Source organism: Pleurodeles waltl, chromosome 8, assembly GCF_031143425.1.
Source record: "Pleurodeles waltl isolate 20211129_DDA chromosome 8, aPleWal1.hap1.20221129, whole genome shotgun sequence".
Lineage (NCBI taxonomy): Eukaryota > Metazoa > Chordata > Amphibia > Caudata > Salamandridae > Pleurodeles > Pleurodeles waltl.
Window position 1 is genome coordinate 1373096875 of NC_090447.1, and position 12553 is coordinate 1373109427.

Here is a 12553-nt window from a genome sequence, read left to right on the forward strand (position 1 = left end):
ATGGCCCAGTGGGCAGGCCACCCACTGTATGGACTGTATGGACTGTGGCTTTGCACTCCCCAGGATGGCCCAGTGGGCAGGCCACCCACTGTATGGACTGTATGGACTGTGGCTTTGCTCTCCCCAGGATGGCCCAGTGGGCAGGCCACCCACTGTATGGACTGTATGGACTGTGGCTTTGCTCTCCCCAGGATGGCCCAGTGGTCATGGAGTCCCCTCGTGGATCTGGCGTCGTGTACTCAAGTGGCTGAGGTGCCCCCCCTTCCCTTCCCCCTGAGGTGCCTGTCCTATTTTCATGCTGATGCCCCTGCAGTGTTCTCTCCGTGGAGTTCTTGTCGTGGGACTGGGCCTTGCCCCTTTGCACAGGACCCCTGTGGTCCACGGAGAGTGGTTGGACTACATTTAGTAGCTGTATATATTTTGTACATAGTTTATTTATTTATTGGGATTACTGGTGTCCATATTTCAATATATCTGCCCGTTTATGATCTCTTCTTTTGGTCTTTGCATTATTTCGGAGGGGGGGGTTTGTGGGTTGTGACAGTGATCTGTGGGAATGCATTGATGTGTGTGTTGTAGTGGGTGTGGGTGGGTGGGTGTGTGCCGGTAATCTTTTCCCTCCCCTGTGTTGTAGGTGCAGTACTCACCGATGTCTTCCACGCCGCCGGGCGTGCTCCTGGTACAGGAGCAGGTATAGGAGTGCGGGGATGACCTGCAACTCGGGTTCCATACTGCCGGAATCTCGCGTGGAGTGCGTAGAGGTGAGCGTTTTCCCGTTCGTAGTCTGTTTCCGCCGTGTTTTTATCGGCGGTGCTCCCGCCCCGGAAAAGGTGGCGGATTGGTGGGTCGTGATAGGGTGGGCGGTACATTGTCTACCGCCTGGCTGTTGGCGGGGACCGCCGCGCTGTTTGTTTGTTCCGCCGTGGCGGGCGGAGTGTTAATGCGGCGGGCTGTGTTGGCGGTTCCCGCCAGGGTCAGAATTGCATATTTTGGACCGCCGGCCTGTTGGCGGCTTGGCCGCCGCATTATCACCGACCGCCAGGGTCAGAATGAGGGCCTATGTCTGAGCACAGTGTAAAAAGCCTAATCTGCCCTTTGGATCCCCCCCCCCTAGGGATACATCATCCCTTATACCTGGAGGAAGAAGCCTGTAGCCTAGAGAGACTCTGTCCCCATGTGGATCGGGCATCTGACCGTCTAAGCAAGTAGCTGCAGCAAATAAATCAGCATACAATTGTGGTCATCTGGCTGGAATCTCCCTCGAATGTGTCTAGGGCAAAGGGATGTTTTTATAATAAAACAACTGACATTCTAAGAAATGGTCCCCACGTATGAGTATGTGTTTTTCTGCGAATGTTGGAGACAAAGCCTACCACGTTTTTCGGCAACCCTATCTGACTGAGTGCATGAGTTCTATATCGGTGAATGAATGAATGTATGGATGGTGCATGGGTGAGTGAGTGAGGCAACAAATTGTGCATGGGTGACTGATGTGTGTATGAGTGCCTGTATGGATGAGTGAGTAAGTGTGACTGTGTGCAGACTTGTGAGTGAGTGTATGAGTGCTGTGTATGTGAGTCAGTGAGGTTATGCCTAGTGTATGGTGAGTGTCTGACTGCATGAGTGGTGATTAGGTGATTTACTGATTGCATTCATAGTTGAGTGAGTGAGTGTGGGAGTGGTGTACTGATTGTGTGAGTGTATGCATGGGTGAGTGAGTGCATGCGTGCATGTATGGGTGAGGGAGTGACTGTATGGGTGTTTGTATGGGTGATTGACTGAGTGCATAAGTGCACGTATGGAAGACTGAGTGTTTGCTTTAGTGTATGTATGGGTAAGTGAGTGATGGTATGATTGCATGTCTGCGTGAGTAAGTAAGTGAATATATGAGTGTATGTATGGATAAGTGTGTAGGTGCATGATTGGCTCTATTGAGTGAGTGAGTGGATATATTATTGTCTGTACGAATGAGTGAGTGAGTGCATGACTGCATGTATGAGTGAGTGACTGCATAAGTGAGTCTATGGCTAAGTGCCTGAGTGCATGGGTTGATGTATGGGTGAGTGATTGAGTGCATGAGTGCCTGTATGGGTCATTGGCTGAGTAAGTATGTGTGTGTGTGAATGAGTAAGTGAGTGCATATTTGGATTAGTGACTGAGGCCCTCATTATGACCCTGGCGGTCCGAAGACCACCAGGGCCTCAGTAGCAGTCTCATCGCCGACGGGCAGGCGGTGAAGACTGAAACATTATGAATGCTGCGGGTTGGCCTCTGCCAACCCTCCACATCCCCGCCTATACTGACAGAACGGTTGGACAGCTGGGCCAGAGATTAGCATCTTCGACCTGGCGGTCCAATAAAGACCGCCAGCAGTATCAAGAGTCACCTTTCCCCCACCACGAAAACCCTGGCGGAAAGGCTCCCGGTGACACTACCCCTGCAATCCCAATAACCCTGTTCCATACCAGAACCCCCCTCCATACCAGAACCCTCTTCCTCTCGCATACCCGCATATGCACATACACCCACATGCATCCTGCATGCACTCATTCACAAACACTGACATACTCGCATTCACTCACAAACATCCATACATGCATTCACACACATGCATCCATACACGCATTCACCCAGACATACCAAAACACATTCACACAATCATTCCAACATGCATTCACTTCCACAATCATACACGCACACATACATGCACACATGCATTCAAACACGCATTCAAACTCCCATACACACACACATACACTCACACACACAGACAACACCCACTCACACACACACCTACAACACCCCCCACCCTCCCGCCCCTTCCCCTGTCAGACGATCGACTTACCTTGTCGGGTGAGAAGGTCATCCAGCATGCAACAGGCGCTTCCACCAGGACACCACCAGGCCATATTACAGGTCGTAATACGGCTGGTAGAGTCCTTTTGGCGGGGCAGGCCGGTGGTGGAACCGCCCATGCACCACTGACCACCAGCATGACTAGCAGAGGATTTCTACCCGAAACGTGTCAGAAATCCTTCAGTACTCACGATATGGCGTACGAAAGACAGACACCACTGCAGGTTTCTGGCACCCATGGCTTCGGTGGTCTTCTGAAAAGACTGCTGAAGTCATAATGAGGGCCAGAGTGTATGTATGCATGTATGGATGAGCAACTGTCAGCCTCAGTGCATGCATGGAAGAGTGAGTTGTTGCATAAATGCATGTATTGAGTGACTGAATGAGTGAGTGAGTGGGTACATCACTGGTTGTATGGGTGAGTGAATGGATGAATGCATGTATGGGTGAATAACTGAGTGCATGAGTGACTATCTGAGTGCATGAGTGCATATATGGGAGAATGACAGTGCATACATAGATGAGTGAGTGAGTGTATGTCAGCATGTATGGGTGAGTAACTGGATACATGCGCGCATGTATTGAAGAGTGAGTGCCAGAATGAATGGCTCTATTAAGTGACTGAGTGGGTACATGAGTGGTTGTATAGGTGAGTAAGTGAGTGGATGAATACATGTATGGGTGAGTCAGTGAGTGCATGGGTGCATGTATGGGTGACTGAATGAGAGCATTAGACAATGTGTGGGTGATTGAGTGAGTGCATGAGCGGCTGCATCGGTGACTGAGTAACTGCATGAAAGTGTGTATGGATAATCGGCAGAGTACTCAAGTGTATGTCTGGCTGACTAACTGAGTGCAAGAGTGGTGTATGGGTGGCTGAATGAGTGTTTGACTGCATGTATGGGTGACTAACTGAATGCATAGTGCATCTATGAATGAGTAAATGGGTGCCTTAATAGCTCTATTTAATGACTGAGTGGGTATATGACTGCCTGTATCGGTGGCTGAGTTAGTGCATGAGTACACATATGGAATATTGAGTGTCTGCACGAGTGTATATATGGGTGACTGAGTGAGAGGATGACTGCTTTCATAGCTGACGGAGTGAGTGAGTGGTATGTGGGTCATTGAATGAATGTATGAATGATATATGGGTGAATGAGTGAAACGATGAGTGCATATGAGTCCATTTAAAGATCAGTGAGTTATTGCAGGAGAAGTATATTGGATTTTTACTGAGTACGTGGGTATGAATTTACATGAGTGAGTGAGTTTATAACTACTTACAACTTTGTAATGACAATATAGAGAGAGGAAACTAAGGGAAAGTATAGCAAGAGAACTTTATATTAAAAAACGCTCTCATTACAGATCTCTTATCGATAGGTCTTTTAGAAGAACTCTCTTCATAAAACATTGTTCAACTGCATCTGCTATTTAAAAAGAAAAGCAACATAAAAATGTATGAGTATTTTATCTTCAAAGATAGACAAATTTTACAATAGTCATTACTTATACTGTAAGATTATCCTTTTGATTGTTTTAATGTTCTCAGCTTTTATACTCCCTCATCTTAAACAATGGTTTGTATAAAGCATCATCTTTGAACAGTAGGGAAAAACAATTAATGTATTGTGAAAAAAAAACAAAGCTACAAAGTGGATCACTACAAATAAGTGATACTATGCTTCGCACTCCCTACATTTAATTAATTACTACCTTTTGGTCTTGTTACTACAGTAATCTAAACAAACAGTTTATAAAATGTTTCTTCAATTATTATATCTGGTACAATATTTGTAAATAATATTAGGTACTGTTGAATTTTATTGATCCTCTTGAAAACATCATCCCTTCTAGGCCAAATGATTTCCATAGTGTTCATAATCCATGTTCACAAAAATGTACACCGTACTACTTTTCCACGATTAGCATGTAGAGGTTTGTTTGGAAAAGGTTTTTTTTCTTTAGTTTAAAATTAATTGTTTTCTTTCAAGTTCAGGCTGCTGTAATTGGAGTATGTAGTTCCAGCTTCAGACTTTAATTAGATCGTGTTGTATTGACTTCTTATTTTGACTTTTTTCTGCATTATAAAAGGTCTCTTGGGATTTAAAAATGTTTCTTAAAAACATTACCCTTCACAGGCTGAATAATATCTGTGAAACAGATAACCAATGTACATGACACTCTGTCCTCTTTTTTAGTCCTAATTTTTCATTAGAACTTTAGTTGAAGAAAAAGGAGATATGAATTTAGTAGTTTAAAGGGAAGCTTTTGTTTGTAGCTTAAGGTAATGTCATTGCATTCTGCCCATCTGCTTTTGCTTTTTTAATACACAGTGTAATGTCCAGAGGGTATAGTAACTCTTTCATGAAAGATGATAGCCAAAGTATTAAAAGTTCTTCTTGAAAATGATTTTTGCCCAGCTTTGAAGATTGTGAATTCAGTTTGTAGTTTGGAACGGTTTGTTCTGCTTCGTTGTAGCATTACAATAAGATATTTCCCTGTTCTTCGTAGAAATAATGTAGAGAGAACCATATTTTGGTAAGCATTTCTATTAAATTTATCAACAGGTACACTTTTACGAACTGGTAACACTAAGCAAAGAAATAATTCCGTGTTGATGTCAGTTGTAGATGTATAAGAACAGTCTTTAAAGTCATGGGTCCAAAAACATCATCAATATTTACTTCTTCTTGTTCTAAGACTCAAAGCATCACTAACATTTTGCTGAGTGTTTGAATTTTGCTGAGTGTTTGTAGTAAATACTCTAGATCAGTACATATTTTTAAAAGATCTCAGATCCCCGAAGCAGGATGTGTCACATTTCTGTCATTCATTAAACATTGTAGCAAACTATATAGAGCAGAACACATTCTCTTTCCTGACTTTTTTTCAATTTGGTTTACTACCTGGGGTAAATTGAATAGTACGTTGACAATGACATTGGCATAGCAGTTAACACCTGAACTGTTTTTTAGCTGGTATCCAATAATTTGACTCTCATTTTTCAGTTTTCTCTTCTTAGCACTGTCTGTCTTGTCTTTTTGTCCTTTCTTTTACTGAGGGTCTGTGGAGTGCTTTTTTATCTTTTGCTTTTGGCACAATATAAGTTTCTTATAAACAGGGCACTGCCCTAAATAAGGAGCGTAAAGACTTCTCAACTGATTACACACTCGCACACAGTTTACGTCAGCACTAACCTTGCTTTCATCAAAGTCAATTAAAAACAAGCCAGACAAACTTCTTATCCGTGACAATGATATACATGACATTCCTTCTTTGAAAATAGTACTTCGGATATTAACTAAAGCTGCATCTACACTTAGACCTTACGATTTATGGATATTTGCTGCATATGCTAAAGAGCCAGGAAACTGTTGTCATCAAATCTATAAGTATTTTACAAGCAAAAACTATACACACAAAGGCCAATCTTCTTAGCATCATCAAACTTATCAAATTTTATAGCCAAGTATTCCACCTCACCTCTATTTGGAAAATTAATAAAATTAACAACTTTACTCATTGCACCATTTACTAAGCCTTCCTCAACATTTAAATTGTGTCATAAAATAATTCATCAGTTTTTGTAGACACAGAAATACTTTACTAATCCTGCTGTTTTTGATACAGATTTTTCCAAAGAATCCAATTTTGCTTGTAGTTTATCTGAAAGAAATATTGTCACTCCTTGATGTTCCATTTTATCAATAGCTATACTAAAATAAAAACTATTTCTCTAGTTGAAGTAACTTTTCATTATCATTTGAGCACACTTAAAGTATTGGTAATAAACATACTCTTGATTTCTGTGCTTTGATGAAATTGAACATTAATTCTGCTGCAGCTATGGTAGATGAGAGGAATGTCTGGATTAGGCGACTTTCCCAAGCACTTTTACCCTGTCTTCTAAGAACTCTGTCTCTAATATCTTTCAGGATGTGTCCATATTCTCTATCAGATGCTTGACACATGTTTTTTCTTTGTACTTAAAGTTTAACAAAAAAAAATACATTGCCAATAGTTTCTAGGGAATTTCTTGTTTCATTATGCAGAACAGTTTTGAAAATTGGTTCTCCTTTTACAGGGGTAAGTTGGAGTAGGTCACCGAAAACAATTAGATGTTTTCCTCCAAATAGTACCTTATAGTTAAAAGGTTCTGCACCCTTGTGTATGAAAGCAAACATTATGTTTAATACCATACGTTCTTCATCAATGATGAGAAGAGTCATCTTTTTCAATACTCTGGATACGTCATGGCAAGCATCACCAGATAACTTCTGATAATCAAGTCTATTGTCTTGTTCAACAGGTAGCATTGAAAGTGATGCAGAGTAATTATTTTAATATTATGAGCAGATAATCCTGTTGTTGCTGTTACCACAATTGAAAATTTATATCAGTAATCATTTGTAGATAACTAGTGAGAACGGTAATTAGGAAACTTTTACCAGTACCAGCTTGTCCACTGATAATAATATTGGTTTATATGTAGAACACTCACATAGTTTTTTGTTGTGAGGAAATCAATGTTATATTTTAGTTTTAACGTTGTTCAAAAATGTGTCTCTGTTCGTTGTTTAGTTGTTCCACTAACTGTTTGACATCCACAGTTTCCTCTCTTGCTTGCTGCATTCCAATCGGCTCTTCATCCATTGTTACAGCTGCCTCCTTTTGAATTACTGGTTCTCCAAGAGGATCTTCATTTGCCGGTGCAGAACTTTGGCTATTCTGTGAATTGTCCCTTTCTTTTTCAAACACAGTCATTTCTTCTTGTTCAAACTCATCTTTCAACATCTGTAAGTATATTGGAAACAAGAATACTAAATAGCATCCTGTGCAGCATTGAATGAATCTTCTTAACAGTCATAGGCCCTCATTATAACATAGGTGGTAAAAACCGCATACCGCGCTGGCGACGGCTACAAAAAGAACGTTGTCGTGGCTACCAGCCATCTGTCATAATATGACCAGAGCTGGATTTCCGCCACAAGAATGGCGGAAATCTGGCTGTGGCCATACTGGCGAATGGCGGTAAGGTGGTGCTGCTATCACCAGCAGCGCCATGCCAGTAGACCACCGCCAGCCGTATTATGACAAATAATATGGCCTGGCACAGTTCTGCTGGTGGGTGCTGCTGGCAGTAGCAGCGCCCCGTCCTGTCTCCTGCTGGAGGATCCCCTGGATCCAGGTAAGTCGGGTCTCCGACAGGGGAGGGGGTGGAGAGTGTTGTGTGTGTGTGTAGGGGTGTGTGATTGTGTGTGTGTGCATGAATGCGTGTGTGTGTGGAATGCGTGTCTGCATGTACGGATGTGTGAGTGCGTATATGTTGAGAAATGTGAATGAGTGTCTGCGTGTATGTTTGGAAGTGTGTGCGGATGTGTCTGTGATTGGATGTATGCATGCGTGTGTGTGTGTGTGAAGGGGGGTGTAGATGTGAGGGGGCAGGAGGTTTGAAGAGGTGGGGGATAACTGGAGAGGTGGACCGAGACCCCTATCACTGACAGGGAAGGAATTCCCTGTTACTGATATGGCCTACCGCCATGGTTATTGTGGCATTACGAACGCCATGAAACCCATGACGGTAGGTAGGGTCATAATCCCACAGGAGGCACAATGGCAGCCGCCAGGCTGGAGTTAGATATCTCCAGCCCGGCGGCCGTTTCCGCCGTGGCGGTCGGAGTGGTACATTGGTGGGTTGTCATAATGTGGCGGTACTACTGCCACATTATCGCCAACCGCTGAGGTCATACTGACCCCCATACTGTCCAAGTAGATCTGATTCAGCTTGCCATTGTTTGAACAGTTGCCATAGTGTCATGTATAAAAACTATTTTCTATCTGGACTTTGGCAATTCAGCTTCCTGTGATTAATTAGATTTCCTTTGTTGTGTCTTACCAAACAACCATCACATCCACTAACTGCAAATCGTCCTTCTTCTATGTTTTCTGTGACAATAGTTATATATGTGTAATGTTGTAGTACTTCATAGAGACACATATGTTAAAGATGGGCACTTATTCTTTGGTTGTATGTATCCAGCATGTTAGTCTTAAGAATGTCTCTACTTTCGTGATCAGCTTCTGCAAGAAACTCTATTTCTGAGAAATACCTTAATACTCTATTATGACTGCTTGCAATGTCTAGGCTCACCCACATAATTCATCTAGACTTGGAGAACAAACTTGCTGAACTCAACATATCTGTGCATTCATTAGATCCAATGTCTCTGTGTAAAAGCATTTTAAAGCTAAAACTGTGCACATTTTTGTCAAGAATCTTTTCTGATGAAGTCTCTTCCCACATCTCTTTCATTTCTGTTTTATCTGCCTTTGTTATGTAAGAAGTGACGTAGCGAGCTACAGGAATAGAATTATATGCAACAAATTGTACGTCCATATTTGCATTTCACATTGCATTTGAGAATACTAGGGTTGTAGTCATTCATACATTTTGAAGCTTCTTTTATTCTGATGTTGTAAGCATTTTTTGGTGATTTCCGTGTCAAGGTGTGTCTCACTGCAGACAAAACGTTGTTCACTCCTCCTTCTAAGATAACTAGATGTGGAACTTGCTTTTGATTTGTATTTCCAACTACAATATTTGCCACACCTATGATTGTGAAATTCATAAAACATGCTGCCTCAATCCTTTCTCTGTCACGACCTACTCGCAATCTGTGTTGGTGACCCACAGGAAGTGTGGCGGGCTTCTTGTTCTTGTAAGTTCTACCTTGGCCCAAATAGGGGCAACCCTTTCTGGTAGCCACAGTGCTGCTGACGGAGGGAACGCCACAGGCAGTCCGTGCCCTCCAGAAGGAGTCCCCGAGAGAAAAAAAACCATAAGGGGAAAAACAACTCAACAAGAGGGAACTCCTGAAACAAACAGGAGTAAAAGAAAATCAAAACAAAAGGAAAAAATGACCAGGAAAAAAGTTGGAACAAAATCAGAGTTTCAATGGCAGATGCAGAGAAACAGGAGCGAAGATCACCACCAAACAGGAAGTGTTGCAGCGCAAAGAGAACAAGAATCACACACCTTATATACCCCAGGAACAGGAAGTAACCGACAGGAAGTAAAAAGGTGCCATCTTGAATTGGGGTCCAGTGTTAGAATGCTATGGAAAAAATACCATAGTGAATACGGAACCAGTGCATGCAGAAAAAAAAGGAAGCATGTTGGAAAAAGAGAAAGTAAAATGGGAAAGATGGTAAGTATATAAGGAGCTTTAAACAAGGGCGACAGGAAAGAAAAGAAGAGAGAAAAGAGGTGAGTGGGGGGAGTAGGATCTACTGGGGAAGCGTCGCACTGAAGAGAAAACGAGGCCCCATGCCCAATTTGCGGCCTCAACAAATAATGCAAGGCTCGGGGCGTGGTACGTCCTGCTGCCGCACGCCGCATCCCGAGCCGAACCTTCGGCTTGCGGAGCGGCTTGCGGAGCGACATGCCACGCAACATTCTCACAATCTCCTTTTGGGATGGTGCATGTCACATACTTTTCTATGAAAGACAAGACAGACTCGTAAGTGTCTGTTCCCAACTTCAGGACATTTTTTTATACCCATAACAGCATATGAATGTGAGGAGCATCTCTAGCTTGGTACTCTTTCCGCCAGAAGAAATCAATGAGTTTACCAAGAGGTTGATTACTTTTGTTAGAGATGAAAGCAATTATTGCTTGTAACCAGTGGCTAAAACATCTGCGAAAATGTGTAGGCACCAATGAACAGAGTTCACCTGCTGTTTACAAATTGATTTATTTTATGTTTGAGTTTGGTTCACATACAAATTCAACAAGGTCATCCCATGCATATTCAGCACATCTGTGTCACATGCCAAGTAGGTGGTCTTTGATTTTAATTCACAATGACATCAGTACCAATTTTCATTTGTACCACATTGACATGACATCAAACTGAATAAGTAGCATTCAAGGTGTTTATCTTTTCCATAAACTTTATCAACAAATTCCCTTGCTTTCAGATTCTGGAGGTTTACTCCTGTTTTAGAATTTGATTTACTGCATAGGATAACCCAGACAAGTCACTTTCAAAGAGTAGATGAAATATATAAAGAATTCTCTGACAATACCTAGAGTCCTCTCAATAAAGCCTGTTAGGTCGGTACTCAGCTGCTGGCATTTGTACAGTTTGGTCAGCAGACCTGCCACCAACTCCAGAAGGAAACAGATGTGGTAAACAACAAGCTTATAAGCTTTTCTCCCACACACTTAATGGAGCACTCTTTGTATTTGTTATTTGAAATATCTCAATAGCATCTCTATTAATATCTTTAGAAAAGATGATGAATACTACCGAGTTCATACATTTCTTCTGTTCTCTTTCAATCAACCTTCTCAATTTAGCCTCTGGACAATACTGTATCATCATCTATCTGTGAAATATCTGTTATTTTTTGCCAGACATAGGGCCCTATTTTGAGTTTTGCGGATGGGAAAGCATGTCCGTCAAACTCCCGACAGGGTGGCTGCCGCCTATGCGGTGACCTCCCCATCAGAGTTATTAAGAGCTTCCTGCTACGTCGACGGGCAGAAACCGGGGTTTTTACCTGCTGGCCTAGCAGGAAACATGCTACAACATTGTCTCTGGTTTGTAATTAAGCAGATGACAATGCTGGAGCCGGTAGGGTGCACCAGCACCCTTACAATGTTCACTGTCTGCAAAACAGACAGTGAACATTGCAACAGTGCTGGCTAGGGGAGCCCTGCCAACACCATGTGCATGGGCAGTGCAGGGGGCCCCCGGGCCCTCCTGAACCTGTTTTCTGCCAGCCTTTTCACGGAGGGGGTCATAATCCCAGGGCAGCACTGCTTGCAGCCCTGCCCTGGCAGATTAGGACCGCCACCATCCTTCAGACCACCGGGATTGGAGATCGTGGTGGTGCTGGCGGAATCCTGGCAGGCCAAGCACCCAGGGTTGTAATGTGGCAGTCAGACAGCTGCATTGAAGGTGGTCGAGGCTGCCATGGAGGCGGTCTATAGACTGCCACACTTGTATTCAGGCCCATCATGTTGCTTTTTTCACTTTAGTGCCATCTACTTACTCATCCAATATATTTTAATCTTAGTAAGAACACAATTGACCGGAAGTCCTTCTTCAAAATCTCTTTCCACACCTACAGTTTCAATCTTCTCCTTAAAATCTAATGGCAAACAGACAAATGTACCTTTTAGACCCTTCTTGAGCTCAGTGGGACGTAGTTTTCCTTTCTGGCCCCATACAGACTGTTGCTTGGAATGGATGTATACTTTGTATAAATATAGCGTCATAAACATTCAAGTCTTGCAGTTCTTTTGGTTACAAACTAGTTATAACTTGTTATACACTGCTCTTGCTGGCATTTTACTCTCATCTAATTTATTATAACACTACTTACATATAACTTGTCATTTGCTACAATCAAAGTGTTCTTCTACAAATAAGTAAGCTGCAAAATTTCACCATTTATCATTATCTTCTTCAGATTTTGAAGGCACAATTTCAAGAGTTTGAGTTTTGTAGTGAGTGTGCCTACAGCATATGCAAATACAGTCTGTTTTTCTGAACAGACAATTACATTTTCTAATTTCTTCATGAAAGTTATCAACAGTAATGGAGATCTCCTGTTCTACTACACCTACAGCTTCCAACTGTTCATTTTCTGTGCACTCCTCTTGAGGTCCAAAGAAACAAA